The sequence below is a fragment of the Triticum dicoccoides genome, chromosome 5A (assembly GCF_002162155.2).
Source record: "Triticum dicoccoides isolate Atlit2015 ecotype Zavitan chromosome 5A, WEW_v2.0, whole genome shotgun sequence".
NCBI classification, from domain to species: Eukaryota; Viridiplantae; Streptophyta; class Magnoliopsida; order Poales; family Poaceae; genus Triticum; species Triticum dicoccoides.
In genome coordinates this window covers 330,209,542-330,215,390 of record NC_041388.1, presented here as the reverse complement: position 1 = coordinate 330,215,390, position 5,849 = coordinate 330,209,542, and positions in this window count along the sequence as shown.

Below are 5,849 nucleotides of genomic sequence, written 5' to 3'. Positions count from 1 at the left end.
TACAGAAATAGTACTTACAAAGAGTAGCAAGTGACGATTATTTTATCGAGGGCCTTTTGTTTGAAAAATGGAAGAACTCCTCAAATGGAACAGACAACAGATCAATTCCAACTAGGTCGTGCTCCTCTTTAACTCTCACTGTCAAAGTATCCTTCCCAGACTTGCTGCAGGTTTTCATGTGCCACTCATGGAATCTTCGCATCACGGTTGTTAGAGGAGGATGACCAGGTTTTACGAGAGGCTTCCCGTACCGGTATTTGAATTCGTCCACCTCCATTGTATCAAAATGTGCATCGTCGGGCAAGTAATCTGCAAGATTGGTACCAGGCACCATCCCCGGATGATTAGCGACGGTATCGCTAGACACCTTGAGCGGGGGGCACGATTGGTTCGCTTGTTCACCGAGCTGGGGATTTGTTTCCCACTTCTTCATTCTGCTAACCTTCGATCACTGCAAGTACTTCCCGACCGCTCTGCTTCGATATATGACCTTTCAATGATGCGCTCATAGTTGGTTTGTGGCGGAGACAGTGGTGGTCACTTCAGGCCATCGATAGTGCACTTCGCTTTCATCGGATCTATCTTCTCCTCCGGAGGTGGATGTTTCATAGCTCTTCACATTTCAAAGAAGTCCTTCACATAGGCTTCACAGATCTCCAGGTTCTCCTCCACGGTCCTCTTGTATGGTAACTTCTCTATAGGCTTGAGAGATGGACCGAATCTGTATTGCCTCCCGCCTCTGGCTATACTGCTAGACACCGGAGCAGCCAGAGCGGCGGCGGTTGTCTTCCTTTGTTGCTTACGAGGCGGAGAAGGAGGCAGAAGGCTATGACGCACCGGAGCAGCCGGAGCGGCGGTGGCTGTCTTCCGCCATTGCTGACAAGGCGGAGGAGGAGGCGGGCTGGTTGGACGCGCCAGAGCAGGCGGAGTGCCGCCAAGCGCCGGAGCAGCCGGAGAAGGAGGAGGAGGCGGAGTGCCTTGACTAGCCGGAGGAGGAGGTGGGGGCGTCCAATTCGGAAGCTTGATGTGCTCCTTCCGCCATAGACATGGAGTCTTCAGATCAAGACCCAGCCGAGTCTCCCCTTCACCAGTAGGGTGGTCAAGCTCGAGGCCCTCAAATCCGTCCGTTATTTCATCGACCATCACAACAGCATAGCCTTGTGGAATCGGAAGGCAGTGAAAAGTTGCGCTGGGTTCAGGAGGTGCAATAGAGCCGACAGCCGCCTTGACTTCGAGGTTCTGCCACTGCGTCATAAGATGGAAATGTTGAGCCTCTGTGATAGCATCCACAGGGTAGCTACAAGCCGTGAAGTCAGGCTGCTAAAGGAGCTCGGTGGAAGCCATGCTGCTTCTCCACTGAGATGACGGGGTAGCTTCTGGGGTAGCTCCGACAGGTCGCTAGTTGTGAACTGCTTGTTCCTCTAGCTTTCGTACCCTTGCATTCAGCTTCTGCAGTTCGCTCTGCTCCACTTTCCTCCTCCTCTCCTGGGTTTTGTAACCGCCTGTGCCGGGAAACCCAACCTTCCACGCAACGAAGCCTGGCATGCCTCGTGTCCGTCCAGGGTGCTCAGGATTGCCGAGGGCCTGTGTGAGCTCATCGTTCTCTCTGTCGGGAACGAACGTCCCTTGCTGCGCTGCGGCGATATACTTTTGAAGGTTCTTGACGGGTATCTCCAGTTGCTCCTCCGTCCAAATGCGCTTCCTTGTTTCAGGGTCCAATGTTCCCCCAACCCCGAAGAACCAAGTCCTTGAATGGTCTGGCCAGTGGAATGTCTCTGGTTCGACCCCTTTAGCAAGCAGGTCATTCTCAGCCTTGCCCCACAACGACCGGGCTTTGAGGTAGCCACCTGACCCCGTGCGATGGTGATGCTCCTTCTTTGCAGCATTTAACTTGTTTGTCGCTGACATCTTCTTACTCTTCTCCGATGTCTTGTAGGCCACAAATGCGGGCCGGTGATCTCTCATCTTCTCAAATCGGCCGGTGAATTATGGACTCTTCCCTTTGTCGACAAACTTTGTGTTCAACTCTTTCTTCCACCTCCTGAAAAGAACTTCCGTCTTCTTAAGAGCATGAGCCTTGATCAATGGCTCTTTAACTGGCTTATCCGGATCCTCCTCTGGCGGTTGATACGTCTCCAACATATTTATAATTTTTTATTGTTCCATGCTATTATATATTCTATTTTGGATATTAATGGGCTTTATTTTACACTTTTATATTATTTATGGGACTAACCTATTAACCCAAGGCCCAGTGCAAATTGCTGTTTTTTGCCTATTTCAGTGTTTCACAGAAAAGGAATATCAAACGGAATCCAAACGGAATGAAAAATTCAGGAGAGTAATTTTTGGAACAAACGTGATCCAGGGGACTTGGAGTGGACGTCAAGAAACAATCAAGGAGGCCACGAGGCAGGGGGCACGCACTCCACCCTCGTGGGCCCCTTGTTGCTCCACGAGGCAGGGGGCCTTTTCCGGAGCTCCGCCGGAGGGGGCATCGATCACTGAGGGCCTCTACATCAACTCCATAGCCTCTCCGGTGATGTGTGAGTAGTTTACTTCAGACCTTCGGGTCCATAGCTAGTAGCTAGATGGCTTCTTCTCTCTCTTTGGATCTCAATACAATGTTCTCCTCGATCTTCTTGGAGATCTATTCGATGTAACTCTTTTTGCGGTGTGTTTGTCAAGATCTGATGAATTGTGGGTTTATGATCAAGTCTATCTATGAACAATATTTGAACCTTCTCTGAATTCTTTTATGCATGATTGGTTATCTTTGCAAATCTCTTTGAATTATCAGTTTGGTTCGGCCTACTAGATTGATCTTTCTTGCAATGGGAGAAGTGCATAGCTTTGGGTTCAATCTTGCGGTGCTCGATCCAAGTGACAGAAAGGGAAACAACAGGTATTGTATTGTATTGTATTGTTGTCATCGAGGATAAAAAGATGGGGTTTATATCATATTGCTTGAGTTTATCCCTCTACATCATGTCATCTTACCTAATGCGTTACTCTGTTCTTATGAACTTAATACTCTAGATGCATGTTGGATAGCGGTCGATGTGTGGAGTAATAGTAGTAGATGCAGGCAGGAGTCGGTCTACTTGTCATGGACGTGATGCCTATATTCATGATCATGCCTAGATATTATCATAACTAAGCTCAATTCTATCAATTGCTCGGCAGTAATTCGTTCACCCACCGTAATACTTATGCTATCTTGAGAGAAGCCACTAGTGAAACCTATGGCCCCGGGGTCTATTCTCCATCATATAAGTTTCCAATCTATTTTAATTTGCAATTTTTACTTTCAATCTATATCATAAAAATACCAAAAATATGTATCTTATCATTATCATATCTATCAGATCTCACTCCCGTAAGTGACCATGAAGGGATTGACAACCCCTTTATCGCGTTGGTTGCGAGGTTCTTATTTGTTTGTGTAGGTAAGAGGGACTTGCGTGTGGCCTCCTATTGGATTGTTACCTTGGTTCTCAAAAACTGAGGGAAATACTTACGCTACTTTGCTGCATCACCCTTTCCTCTTCAAGGGAAAACCAACGCAATGCTGAAGAGGTAGCAAGAAGGATTTCTGGCGCCGTTGCCGGAGAGTCTACGCACAAGTCAAGACATACCAAGTACCCATCACAAACTCTTATCCCTCGCATTACATTATTTGCCATTTGCCTCTCGTTTTCCTCTCCCCCACTTCGCCCTTTCCGTTTTATTCGCCCTTTTTCTCCGTTCCCCTTCTCTTTTCTAGTTTGTCTCTTTTTGCTCGTTTCTTGTTTGCTTGTGTGTTGGATCGCTTGCTTGTCATGATGGCTCAAGATAATACTAAATTGTGTGACTTTGCCAATACCAACAACAATGATTTTATTAGCACTCCGATTGCTCCTCTTACCGATGCCAAATCATGTGAAATTAATGATGTTTTGCTGAATCTTGTCATGAAAGATCAATTTGCCGGCCTTCCTAGTGAAGATGTCGCTACCCATCTTAATAACTTTGTTGATTTATGTGACATGCAAAAGAAGAAAGATGTGGATAATGATATTGTTAAACTAAAGCTATTTCCGTTTTCGCTTAGAGTTCGTGCTAAATCTTGGTTTTCCTCTTTGCCTAAAAATAGTATTGATTCATGGAATAAGTGCAAAGATGCTTTTATCTCTAAGTATTTTCCTCCCGCTAAGATCAACTCTCTTAGGAATGATATTATGAACTTTAAACAACTATATCATGAGCATGTTGCACAACCATGGGAAAGGATGAAATTAATGATCCGTAATTGCCCTACTCATGGTTTGAGTCTTTGGATGATTATGCAAAAAAATTATACCAGATTGAATTTTGCTTCTAGAAATCTTTTAGACTCGGCCGCGGGAGGTACTTTTATGGAATCACTTTAGGAGAAGCTACTAAACTCCTAGATAATATTATGGTTAATTATTCTCAATGGCACACTGAAAGATCTACTAGTAAAAAAGGTGCATGCAATAGAAGAAATTAATGTTTTGAGTGGAAAGATGGATGAACTTATAAAATTGTTTGCTAATAAGAGTGTTCCTTCAGATCCTAATGATATGCCTTTGTTTACCTTGATTGATAATAATAATAATGAATCTATGGATGTGAATTTTGTTGGTAGGAACAATTTTGGTAATAACACGTATAGAGGTAATTTTAATCCTAGGCTGTTTCCTAGCAATTCCTCTAATAATTATGGTAATCCCTACAACAATTCTTATGGAAATTATAATAAGGTACCCTCTGATTTTGAATCTAATATTAAAGAATTTATTAGTTCGCAAAAGAGTTTCAATGCTTTGATTGAAGAAAAATTGTCTAAGATTAATGAGTTGGCTAGGAACGTGGATAGGATTTCTCTTGATGTTGATTCTTTGAAACTTAGATCTATCCCACCTAAGCATGATATCAATGAGTCTCTGAAAGCCATGAGAATTTCCATTGATGAGTGCAAAGAAAGAACCGCTAGGATGCGTGCTAAGAAAGATTGCTTTGTGAAAGCGTGTTCTAGTTTCCATGATAATAATGATGAAGATCTAAAAGTTATTGATGTGTCTCCTATTAAATCTTTGTTTTGCAATATGAATCTTGATAATGATGGGACTGTAGATGAGTCAACTTTAGTTAGAAGGCGTCCCAATGATTCGGAGTTTTTAGATCTTGATGCAAAATTTGGTAAAAGTGGGATTGAAGAGGTCAAAACTTTGGACAGCAATAAACCCACTATTTTGGATTTCAAGGAATTTAATTATGTTAATTGCTCTTTGATAGATTGTATTTCCTTGTTGCAATCCGTGCTAAATTCTCCGCATGCTTATAGTCAAAATAAGGCTTTTACCAAACACATCGTTGATGCTTTGATGCAATCTTATGGAGAAAAACTTGAATTGGAAGTTTCTATCCCTAGAAAACTTTATGATGAGTGGGAACCTACTATTAAAATTAAAATTAAAGATCATGAATGCTTTGCTTTGTGTGATTTGGGTGCTAGTGTTTCCACGATTCCAAAAACTTTGTGTGATTTGCTAGGTTTCCGTGAATTTGATGATTGCTCTTTAAAGGTGCATCTTGCAGATTCCACCATTAAAAAACCTATGGGAAGAATTAATGATGTTCTTATTGTTGCAAATAGGAATTATGTGCCCGTAGATTTCATTGTTCTTGATATAGATTGCAATCCTTCATGTCCTATTATTCTTGGTAGACCTTTTCTTAGAACGATTAGTGCAATTATTAATATGAGAGAAGGGAATATTAGATTCCAATTTCCGTTAAGGAAAGGCATGGAACACTTTCCTAGAAAGAAAATTAAATTACCT